Source organism: Sminthopsis crassicaudata, chromosome 1 (assembly GCF_048593235.1).
Source record: "Sminthopsis crassicaudata isolate SCR6 chromosome 1, ASM4859323v1, whole genome shotgun sequence".
Classification (NCBI taxonomy): Eukaryota; Metazoa; Chordata; class Mammalia; order Dasyuromorphia; family Dasyuridae; genus Sminthopsis; species Sminthopsis crassicaudata.
The window spans coordinates 284,316,605-284,329,044 of record NC_133617.1 but is presented as its reverse complement, the minus strand read 5'-3'; the positions used below and the strand labels follow the sequence as shown (position 1 = coordinate 284,329,044).

At 32.5% G+C, this 12,440-nt stretch overlaps 1 long non-coding RNA gene across 1 annotated transcript; it reads left to right on the top strand.

The window, feature by feature from the left end:
- The first annotated feature begins 3,932 nt into the window (after window positions 1-3,932).
- On the top strand, window positions 3,933-12,057 carry LOC141553998 (uncharacterized). Its single transcript, XR_012485756.1, has 3 exons — window positions 3,933-4,051; window positions 4,764-4,833; window positions 11,804-12,057. It is a non-coding gene; the product is annotated as an uncharacterized LOC141553998 (long non-coding RNA).
- Window positions 12,058-12,440: the final 383 nt, after the last annotated feature.

The window sequence follows — 12,440 nt, the reverse complement described above, 5'->3', positions numbered from 1 at the left end:
ACACATTCTACATTCTGTCTTGTATCATCTGTTTTGTGTTTATATGGTCTCCCTTGTATTAGATTTAAGTTCTGTGAAAAGAGAAACTGTAGTTTTTAATTAAAAAAAGAAATTCTAGCATCAAGCACAGGTCTTTGCACATAATGGATAATTCATATTTCTTGAACTTGGGTAAGGGCTAATTCTATCTTGTCTTTGTATTCCCCCCAATTCAATACATAGTAATTATTTTTATAAGTACTTTTAAAGTTGTCCCAATATCAATAGTCAGTGTTAATCTCCCAAGTAACTATCAAGGGTCACAGAGTTTATATATTAAGGTTTTCTTAGATTTCATTCAATTTAATTATTCTTTAAATGTAAAGAAGCTCTTGATACTAAGTAGAAGATCTAGTGATTATTTTTAGATCACACTTCCAAATTACAGCTACATCCTATATAAAGCTGCCTTAGATTTACTGAGCTGTGTAAGGGTTTCAGATCTTCCAAGCATATCACAGACATTATAAATCACATAACTCTTTTTTTTTTTAATTTTTTAAAAATTTCTTTATATCATCCTCATTATATATTGTAGTGTACTACAGAAATAGTAATTAATATAGCTATATCACTCTGGGAATACATATGATTCAGTGCTAGATATGCAGTGGTAATATCTGGATTCAAATCCCACCTCTGCCACTTGCTACCTGTGTGAACTCAGACAAGTAATTTACCATTTCTTAGTCTCAGTTTCCTCATTTATAGAATAAGGGGAACCTCTATGGATCCTTCTTGATCGATTTTTGTGAAATAAGGAGCTTAATTGTTTTAGGTGTTTTTCTACATTATTTGATCTAATTTCTTATTTGATCTAATTTCTTTTGTCCTATAAACTCATCCCACAATGCCTAAAAAAACCCCCAAACCTTGTCATTTGACATTTTATTACTCCAAAGTGTGATTCTTGTCCAATCATAACATGTTTATTATCATAACTAAGAACTGAGCTAGTTATCTAATTTGCCAAAGATAAAACCATGTTCAATATAGTTTCAGTGTTAATTATATTTTATTGTATTTTAATCTCCCCAAACTGGTAAACCATGTTAAAATGTTTATGACATTTCTCTTAAATAGAATCAATAAGCCAAAAAAATAAGCCAAAAAAGTTTGTGTCTTTTTAATGAACATGTATGTTGATTTTTTTTCTTTGTTTCAAATCTAAAACAGGATTCATATTGCTCTGACATGTATCTAAACAATGACAAATTTCTTTCATGAATATAACCCTGGCTTATGTTCTAGGACTAAAACTGTGAAATCTGATGGTATATGGATATTGTCCAAATTGACTTTTTCCCTAATTGGTCTGCTTGAAAATTAAAACTATATACACATTCAAGTTACACAGATATCCAAACAGACATTATGTTAATTCCAGCACCAATTACTATTGTTAGATATTAATGCAAAATTATCTTACCAACTATAAACACATTTTAACTTTAAAGCTAAAAAACTATTTGATGACAGTATAGTGATTTAATTCAACTTTGGAAAAGTTGAAGCTTGTCCAAAAGTCAATCTTTTTTTTTTTTTTTTTTTTTTTGTGTGAATATCATTTTCTTGTTGCACAATAAACATTAGATTCCGAAGGTACATGCAACCTGGGCAGACAGATATTAGTGCTAACAATTTACATTCACTTCCCAGTGTTTCTTCTCTGGGTGTAGTTACCTCTGTCCATCATTGATCAACTGGAAGTGAGTTGGTTTTTCTTTATGTTGAAGATTTCCACTTCCATCAGAATACATCCTCATACAGTATTGTTGTTGAAGTGTACAGTGATCTTCTGGTTCTGCTCATTTCACTCAGCATCAGTTGATTTCAGTCTCTCCAGGCCTCTCTGTATTCCTCCTGCTGGTCATTTCTTTTTTTTTTCTTTTTTTTTTTTTTGTTTTGTTTTGTTTTTGTTGTTGTTTTTTATTATATATATATATATATATTTTATAATATTATCCCTTGTATTCATTTTTCCAAATTATCCCCCCCTCCCTCTATTCCCTCCCCCCGATGACAGGCAATCCCATACATTTTACATGTGTTACAATATAGTCTAGGTACAATACATGTGTGTGAATATCATTTTCTTGTTGCACAATAAACATTAGAATCCGAAGGTACATGCAACCTGGGCAGACAGATATTAGTGCTAACAATTTACATTCCCCTCCCAGTGTTTCTTCTCTGGGTGTAGCTACCTCTGTCCATCATTGATCAACTGGAAGTGAGTTGGATCTTCTTTATGTTGAAGATTTCCACTTCCATCAGAATACATCCTCATACAGTATTGTTGTTGAAGTGTACAGTGATCTTCTGGTTCTGCTCATTTCACTCAGCATCAGTTGATTTAAGTCTCTCCAGGCCTCTCTATATTCCTCCTGCTGGTCATTTCTTACCGAGCAATAATATTCCATAACCTTCATATACCACAATTTACCCAACCATTCTCCAACTGATGGACATCCATTCATCTTCCAGTTTCTAGCTACAACAAAAAGAGCTGCCACAAACATTTTGGCACATATATGTTTCTTTCCGCTCTTTAGTATTTCTTTGGGATATAATCCCAGTAGTAGCGCTGCTGGGTCAAAGGGTATGCACAGTTTGATAACTTTTTGGGCATAATTCCAGATTGCTCTCCAGAATGGCTGGATTCTTTCACAACTCCACCAGCAATGTATTAGTGTCCCAATTTCCCCACATCCCCTCCAACATTTGTCATTATTTGTTCCTGTCATCTTAGCCAATCTGACAGGTGTGTAGTGGTATCTCAGAGTGGTCTTAATTTGCATTTCTCTGATCAGTAGTGATTTGGAACACTCTTTCATGTGAGTGGATATAGTTTCAATTTCTTCCTGTGAGAATTGTCTGTTCATATCCTTTGACCATTTATCAATTGGAGAATGGTTCGGTTTCTTATAAATTATGGTCAGTTCTCTATATATTTTGGAAATGAGACCTTTGTCAGAACCTTTGTTTTTAAAAATATTTTCCCAATTTGTTACTTCCCTTCTAATCTTGTTTGCATTAGTATTATTTATACAGAAACTTTTTAGTTTGATGTAATCAAAATCTTCTATTTTGAATCACATAACTCTTTAAAACAACTATATGAAGTAGATTGTGCAAATATTATTCTTACTTTGTTTATGAGTACAGTAAGGCTTAGAGAGGTTAGAATATTGTTAAAGGTCAAATTATTAGTGATAGATTCAAACTTTATTCCCAGGGACTCAGATTATAAATCCAGAAATTTGTCTCTATTTCATATTGTTATTGTTGTAGTTTGATTACTTTCAGTTGTGCATAATTCTACATGAGCTCATTTGGATATTCATGGCAAAGATGCTTAAGTGGTTTGCTATTTCCTTCTCCAAATCATTTTACAGATGAAGAAACTGAGACAAACAGCATTAAGTGACTTGCCTGGGGTCACATAGCTAGCTAGTAAGTGTTTGAGTTCATATTTGAACTCAGTTTTTCTTGTCTCAGGTTTCAGACCTCTATCCATTGCACTAAGTGCCTCAAAACATCACACTCTTTTCCTTTGACAAAGACATTATGCTTTAGCCAGTCCCAGAGTCTAGCTGAGCTTAGTCCTAGTATCTATTTTGAATCATTGATTTTAAAAGCCATTAAATATCATTGACAGAAACTAAGCTTTCTATATAAACATTTCAAGTGTAAGGGTTTTGCTCTTATTAAAAAAAAAACAAAAAACAAAAAAACAAAACAAACAAAAAAACCAGTTCCTTCCATCCACAAATTAAAGGGCCAGATAGTTGATTGTTATACCTAGATATTTGTGAAATAGAAAGAGGAAAGATTAGATTGATTTCCTTCTAAATCCTTACCTTCTCCTTTTTCCTCTTTTTCTCCCTCACAGACAAATAACAAAGAATTTTTTAAAAAGAAAAGAAATCAACATCAATAAGTATATGCAGTGTCTCACACCTGTAGTCATCAATCTCTACAAAGAAGTGGAGCAGAGGGAAAGGGAGAGGTATTTTCTCATATCTCATCTTTGGAGCCAAGTATGATCTTTATAATTTTGCAATATTGAGTTTCAATTGTTTTGTGGTTTTCTTTTCCATTTACACTGTTGAAGTCAGAGACTATTTTTTCTCTATAGTCTCTATTTACTTCACCCTGCATCAAGGCATTTAAAATCTTTCCATCCTTCTCTATACCCATCATATCCATTATTTCTTATATAGTGCAGTGATATTCTATTATTTGTATGCATGCCAATTTGTTTACCTATTCTTCAGTTGATGAGTATCTATTCTGTTTACAATTATTTACTAGCACAAAAAGTGTGGCTATAAATATTTTGATGTATATGGAGACTTTTTTATTGTCTGCTTGAACAACTAAATCGAAGTACTAAGGAGTTTCAAGCAGGTAGACAATAAGACTCGTCAATAGAACCACCCTTTCAAACACACACACACACACACACACACACACACACACACACACACACACACACACGATTCCCTCTCCCACTTTTCTTTCCTCAACATTCCTGATACTATTTTTTTAAAAACTGCATTATATATGTCCGTATTTCTATTCTGTTACCTGTTCTCCTATCTTTTTTTTTTTTTAGCATATTTCTTTTTCAAGCTAATTTGGTAAATTATGCATCTACATCTCTAGACAATTCCTTTTTTCCATGAAAGATGAAAATTGTTTCTTTTTGTGTCTTTCAGATACTTCATACTTGTAATAAGTTGGATAAACAAACGTATTATGCAAAGAAAAGTGAGCCATCTGGGGGAGGTGAGTGGGGAAAAGGAGGGGAAAAATTGGAACAAAACGCTTGGCAATTGTCAGTTTGTAAAATTACCCATGCATATATCTTGTAAATAAAAAGCTATAATAATAAAATTTAAAAAAAAGAAAAGAAAAGTGAGCAGGTGTACTTACATTCAAAATCCACTTCAAGTAAGTCCAATATTATTCAAGTGCACAAAGCATCTCAGATAATATAAATATGAACTCACTTAAATGCACTGATTTTAGTATTCCTGATGGACAGAGTTCCTTACAAGTCATGTAGCCATTAAAAACAAAAAACAAAAACCATTTCTAATTTAAATATTTTCAACATGTTACTAAAAACAACAATAAAAAAATTAGGCCCCACATAAAATTAAGTCTGTCTTTAAGTCTGTCTCCTAATATAATCTTATCATTTATTTATTTTTTTGTAATTTCCTCATTTCAATGAGCCCATTATAGATTTCCTCAAGGTAAAGTTAACCTGGTATAGTTTATATGTCCCAACGTTTTATTTTTTTTTTTATTTTTTAATTTTAATTTTTATTTATTTATTTATTTATTTTTTAAGGCTGGGGTTAAGTGACTTGCCCAGGGTCACACAGCTAGGAAGTGTTAAGTGTCTGAGATCAGATATGAACTTGGGTCCTCCTGAATTCAAGGCTGGTGCTCTATCCACTGTGCCACCTAGCTGCCCCTGTCTTTTTTCTTTCTTTTTTTTATGGCCCAATGTTTTTTTTAAAAAAAGGTGATAGAAACATTTATCAAGAGTTCTTAATTCCACTGTTAGTCAAAACTCCAAGTACTAGAAGAAGAGCTGAAGAGAAAAGGAAGTGTTCATGGTTACAGTGGAAATTCACAGCAAAAGTAACTTTGGTGGCAGAGACAAGAGTTGGGATATTTATGTCCCTGCAATAAGAGGGAAGATCAGAGAAATTTCTCTTTTTCCCTCTTCTTGTTTTGTTCACTGATTAGTAGCTTTCTCTTCCCCTCTCTATTTAGGGATAATGAAATGATCTTTATATTCCAGGGTCTACTAATTTCACTTCCTAAAGTACAGGCGAATGACCAGAGACATAAGGAGCAGTATTTTCAAGGCTGAATTTAAGCAAGAGAATTTCAAAACTAAGCCCCAGGCAGTAATATCAATGAAAGGGCACCCTTTCTTCCTCTCTTGAGAGCACCTTGTGACTTCAACTCTCTCTCTCTTTCAAATCAGTACCCTACCTCAAATCCTAGAGTGCAGTACACTTTCTGCAGTCTTCTGAGATTTACTTCAAAAGCATCATTTCATCCCCTAACCTGGGGATCTGAGTCATATTGAAATATCAGGGATCAGAACAGTCTGAAGTTAGGGAGGAACAACAGGGACAGGTGAGATCAGTGAGAAATCAGCTACTGATAGGGAATCAGTGTTGAAGTCCTTGCCCTCATAGTAACATATTAATTAATTTAGTTTTAACTTAATTAAATTGTAATTTAATTAATTAATTAATAAAACAAAGACAATATCCTAATACAATATTAGTTGTGATTAATTGTGTTTGGGAAGAAACTATTTTGCAAATTGTAAGAAGCTAAAAGTATGACTCTAATGTATCATGATCTCATCTGGTGCCAGAAATCCTACTGAGTTCTAAAGAGTAGCATAAGTTGAAGAGATATATGAGTTGTTTGAAAAAGGACACAATAAGGTTTTCTAGAAAAGTATTTGCTAGTTTCATAAGGATCAGGAAATATCCTTAGATATTATGGTTGGACTTTGAGGCAACTAGGTGGCATACTGGGTAAGCTCTGGATCCTGACTCAGGAAAACTGAGTTCAAATCCAGTCCCAGACACTATGACCTTAATAGTTTGTTATTCCAAGGGGAATAACTTAAGTGTTTCCCTCAATCTTTTCCAAGAAAACTTCAAATGGCGTCCCAAAAAGTCAAAAATGAATGAACAGTAATGATTATCATTTAGAAAGCATTTATTTATTTATTTGAGATGTGGGCAAACTGGGGCTGTTAATAATTATATTTGTTCATTATCATGGAATTTGATCAGGATTCTAATCTCAGATGTTTCATTATTAATTATCTTAACTGAATGTAATGTTCTTATGAGACATAATCCGGATTGAATTGTCTTTTGATTATTCTCTGTAGGTTTTCTTCTGTATTGAATACTAATTAATATAATAACTCATATTTTTATAATGTTTTAACACACTTTACAAATATTATTTCATTGTATCCTCAGAACAATCTTGTATTGGAAGTATTTATTATTAATAATTACCCCCATTTTTCAGATTAGTATTGTCAAGGAGGCAAAAGTTAAATGATTTGTCCAGAATCATGCGGTTGATAAGTTTCTGAGAGAAGATGAGTTGAGGTTTGCTTGATGCTAAGTCCACCTGTTCCACCTATCTAATTATAATAATGATATGAAGAGAAGCAAAGCTTGACAATTACTATATTCTTACTAAATAATTTTTATAATAAAGAAAATGGGTGCATAATTAAAAAAAAGTATTGTCCAAAAAGATAGTGATGTTTGGAGAATCTGAAATAAAGATCATCATTCCATATTATTAGGACAAGGATATGAGATTGACAGAAGAATGACTAGTTTTAATTGTCAATTGTGAGGGAAGAATGGAACTTTTAGTGATTCTATTGTGTAAATCTTTAGAAACTACTCTCATTAAGAGGGCTTGCAGTCAATTTACTATTTGGGGCCAAAATCTTTTTTGATCTCTCTCTCTATATATATTATCTTCTTTTTCTTCTTTAGACATGACTACAATTGTGTTCATCTCTTAGCCACTGGAATATGGGAAGAGAAAATTATATCTATGTAACTAAATAATAAGAAATTATGCTAGACTTATCAGAAGGAATATTTACTTTCATATTTGAAGGGTCTGTTACTTTGTTAATGAGGGCAAACTGCCCACAACTGACTAGATTATAATCTCTCTACCTTTATCTCCCTATTAGTTTTTCTCTGAGAGTTATTATGGTGTAAAAAATTTGACTGAGAACCCTACATTTTGGTAGACTTAGTTCTGAAAACAAGACCTCTTGAAAACTGTTCATTTTTATGTAATGCTTTTAATACCCAAATTAATTAGAAGCAACTTAAAAATATCTCATTTCCAGGGGCAATATGCAAACATATTGTTTCCCTGTAGAAGCTTACCTCCTTTGTGGCAGGAGCTGGTTTTCCCTGATGGTTAGCAAAGTACCTGGCACATATACAAAACTTAATGAATGATTGTTGATTAATTGTTTGATACAGGTGATGAGTTTCTTGAATTTAGTAGCAGTCCTTGGGCAACAGATCTATCACTGGCCCACTATTGTCAAGTCTTTGATGTTTCATTGTAACATGGAGGTGACCTAGCTCCTCCCCATAAATCTTATGCATATGCCCATCCTCTGAAAATGGATTTGCCTTAAGTGCTGACATTGCTACTTATGACTAGTAGCAGTTATGACAAGTAGCCTGTAAGTTGAGGGAAAAAAAATAGGCCTTGGAAAGCACTGATAGATAGAAGATATGTCTTCCCTAAGAATAAGTAGCGTATAATGTGGCTGATGGGCACAAAGTGGATTATGTCTTGTTAGAGAATAAGATTTGTGGTGTAAGAGGTACGTTTGAACTGGAGAGTCAATAATGAGAATATCCAGAAGCAGATACCTTAGGATAGAGGAGAAAAGAGTCTCATTGATGAGAGAGAGAGAGAGAGAGAGAGAGAGAGAGAGAGAGAGAGAGAGAGAGAGAGAGAGAGAGAGACAGAGAGAGAGAGAGAGAGACAGAGAGACAGAGAGACAGAGAGACAGAGAGAATTGGAAACTAGAATCTCTCAGATGAGGTTGAGCCAAGGAATAATTGCAAAGTATATTTAATCTTGCATTTCTTAAAAACGGGCAAAAAGCTACTTGGATTTCTTTTCTATACAGGGAAACAGTTACAATCTAGTATCCTAAAATGTCTTTAGCTATCATTCCTAACTTCAATCATATGTTCATTTACTTTTATTACAATATCCAACTGAAGGCAGTCATTATCTTATTAATTTTGCTTGTGAGCATACCAATATAAATTGAAATTGGTCATAATCACGTGATATTAAAAGAAGTGTTGAATCATTGTTATTCTTTGAACAAAGTCAGTATCTTTTGGTTTTAAAATCAAGAGTCAGGATAATCTCAAGGAGTATTAATTGCTATTATTTTATTTTAATAAGCTACTGGTTCTTTCTACTAGCATTTAGGTCAGGGTAAAGGTTTCCTTAATCTCTTTCATTTTGTTTTCTTTTTCTAATTCTCTGAGCTTAAGAATGATTTTTTTTACTCTTGGAATTGAGAACACTACTCTTTTCTTTTAACCATAGACTGGATCCATTTAAAAATAGTAATTCAATTTTCAAAGGACATTGTATTTATCTATGATAGGAATTACACACACACACACACACACTATATATATATATATATTAGAATTCAACATTTCTGTTCCAGATTTATGGCAATATATTCTTAGAATAATGCAGGGAACAAAAGAAGATAGGACATATTGTTAGTAAGAGGTATGTAGGCTATAATAAATATGGGTTTGAACTTTTTTCTATTTAACCACATTCTGGGAACACTTGGGGAATAATTTAAATGAGGAAAAGATACTTTATAACAACCTTTTATTCTATTGTATCTCATTTGTACAAAGGTCATAATATATGTTTAATAAAGCATTTTACTAACGACATTTTATCAGGAGAATATATTAATCAAAATATAAGCATTTATTAAGTGAATAGCACATGCCAGTTATTTGTGTTAGGTTTCGGGGATATAAAGACAATTCAAAAATCGTTCATCTCTTTGGTAACTTATAGTTTATCTGGGAAATCAATGAGTATATATGAAAATGTATACACACCACACACACACACACACACACACACACACACACACACACATATGTATGTATATCAGAAATTCCAAAGACCATAAATGTGAGAGTCTCTCCTCAATGGTGGAAATCAATATCCCATACCTTTATGAAGGGAAAGACAGAGTTGTTGAGAAGTGCAGAACGGAGAAATTTATTTCTTCATACTCTTTGGGCTCTGCCATTTTTTCAGGTATTTTTGACTTTCAGAGAGAGAGAACAGAATATAACAAATGTAATTTAGGTTATTGAAGAAAAAGACTCTGGGAAGAAGCCAACATGAGAAGAATTGGCAGATTCTGTCATATTTGTATCTCCAGCTTGCTTCACTAGAAGCTTTGAGGAACTTCTCCTTGGGGGAAAAATCTAAGAAAAAGAAACAAGAAGACATATACTGAAGAGAGTATATACTATACAATACAAAATAAATGAACATTTCTATTGTATGTACAGTAACCTAACTCAACAAAGAGATGAAGGCAGTAAGCTCACCCAAGGATAGAGATTTGATTCTGGATCACTATTTCACCAATGTTCTTGAATTTGTTTATCAGTCACCTTTTCTTGTCATTGTGCATACACAGACAAAAAAAAAAAAAGTCATATTTTCCTTAGTGGGTGGTCTCTAGAATCAGAGAAGATAATAGAACACTCACCTAATCAGTCTTGGCAATAGTGATTTGTAGGTGCTTTATTTCTATAATAGTTATTTTAAAAATACTCTTGCCAGGTTCTGCCAGAGAGCTCAAATTAGAAAGAGACCTTATTGTTAAATTTTCAGCTGTTAATTGGCAAACATTATGGATCAGGGCTTAATTTATTGTTTTGCTGATTGTCTACACTTAAGGAAGGGATGGATAAAATATTCAAAATTAAATTAAACTTAAAAATATGTTGTGAATTTTTTTGGGGGAACTCAGTTAATCATTTGCCAGTATAACTGTTTTTATAAATATATTAAATAAAATTTGCTATCCCAGATTTCTCTTAAAGGGGGAGTTATTACTGTTTAGCAGCTAACATTTCTAAAAAAAATATATTAAATGCATTTAAAAATTATACAAAGCTACTTTTTCATACCATCTAACTGATTCAAATATATCTAGAAAAATAATATTTTTACTTTCAAGGTTTTCATTCATTGTTCTTTGTTATATTTACTAATTTTTTTTCCATCAGGTTGTATGATTAAACTTCATCAAAATTGTATATACCTTCAGTTGGCCAAAAAATATGTTCTCCATTAGCTGCCATAAGTTGACAATGAACTTCACTAGAAATACTTTTTTTATTTTTGAATTTAAATATCAAATCAGTGCACATTTTGACTGGTATCATCTTTCTAGGAAAATAGCCATTTTTAACTAATAGCACATAAAGTCCTGGGTGCTCATAGAGGATTAACTCAGCATTTGTAATACTGTAAAATTGTATTATTAATAAAATGTGTAATATATAACACTTAAATGTTTTACCATCTTATTACAATTCTTCATTACAGAATAGAGGTAGCCCTGGACTCCTAAGGCTAGAAGGACAAAGTGGAAAACAAACTAGCATTTCTACGAATCTGAAAAGGAACCTACCCAGAAAGCCTTTAGATACAGGCTTTACTATTTCGGTATGCCTCTTATCTGAACATCAGTGTGGTTAGTTGGTGAAGTTCCTGAGCCTAAGGCACATGGGGAAACATTGTATAGTGAAATGGAAAGCACTAATATGGAATCAAATGGCCTGGATTCAAAACTCAATTTTTTCATTTTTTCTCTCTCTTCCCATATACATACATGCATACATGTATGTGTGTGCATGTGTAACCTTAAATGAATCAATCTTTCCGAATTTTAGTTTCCTTATCTATAAAATGAAAGAGTTGGATTAAATGACTTCTAAGATCCTGTTTAACTCTGTATCTGTGATTGGTGATTCTACAAACTCAATTTCCTTTGTGGGATTAGGATATCTTTAAATTTCCTTCAAGTACAAAAATCTATGTTTTGTTTTATTTTTTTTTTTTGACAAAGCCCCTTCTGGAAATGATAGAAGATACAGTAAGGATGGAATTTGTGACTGAAGAAACTACCTGCAGCACAGAAATCAGAGATCCTTGAAGATCCATGTAACAGTAATTAATTTATAGTCTTTAAAAAAATTGTTTATATATATCAGGGTGATCACTTCCTTTTAGAAAACTGGAGCATTCTGTTGACTTAAATTTGGCCCATCATTTACAATAACCCCTCAATCCCTTTCTCCATATGTTGACATGCATGCATTACTCAGGCATTTCCTTTCTAGATTTATACAGCATGCTTTTCCTCCCAACGTTTATTCCTCTATGCTTTTCCCTTCAAATTTTGTTCAGTATTATCCCAATTTTTTCTTCAATTCATTATGGTCATATTCCTTGCATTATGGGCATATTCCTTAAAGCTTTTTGGTAGGGATGTCAGTTTTTAGTACAACAGCAATGTAATTTTTTTTGAAAATTACATGTATAGTATAGCATTTCATAGTAATATAAAACACGTCTTATCCTGTGTAGTTATATTTATTTAGTATCATATGTGATTATAATTTTCTTTTTGGGCTGATTTCTGATGCTTTTCAGCAGCCAATTTTAACTATGTTAGTTTATGTTTAGGTTCTTTTATTGTTATG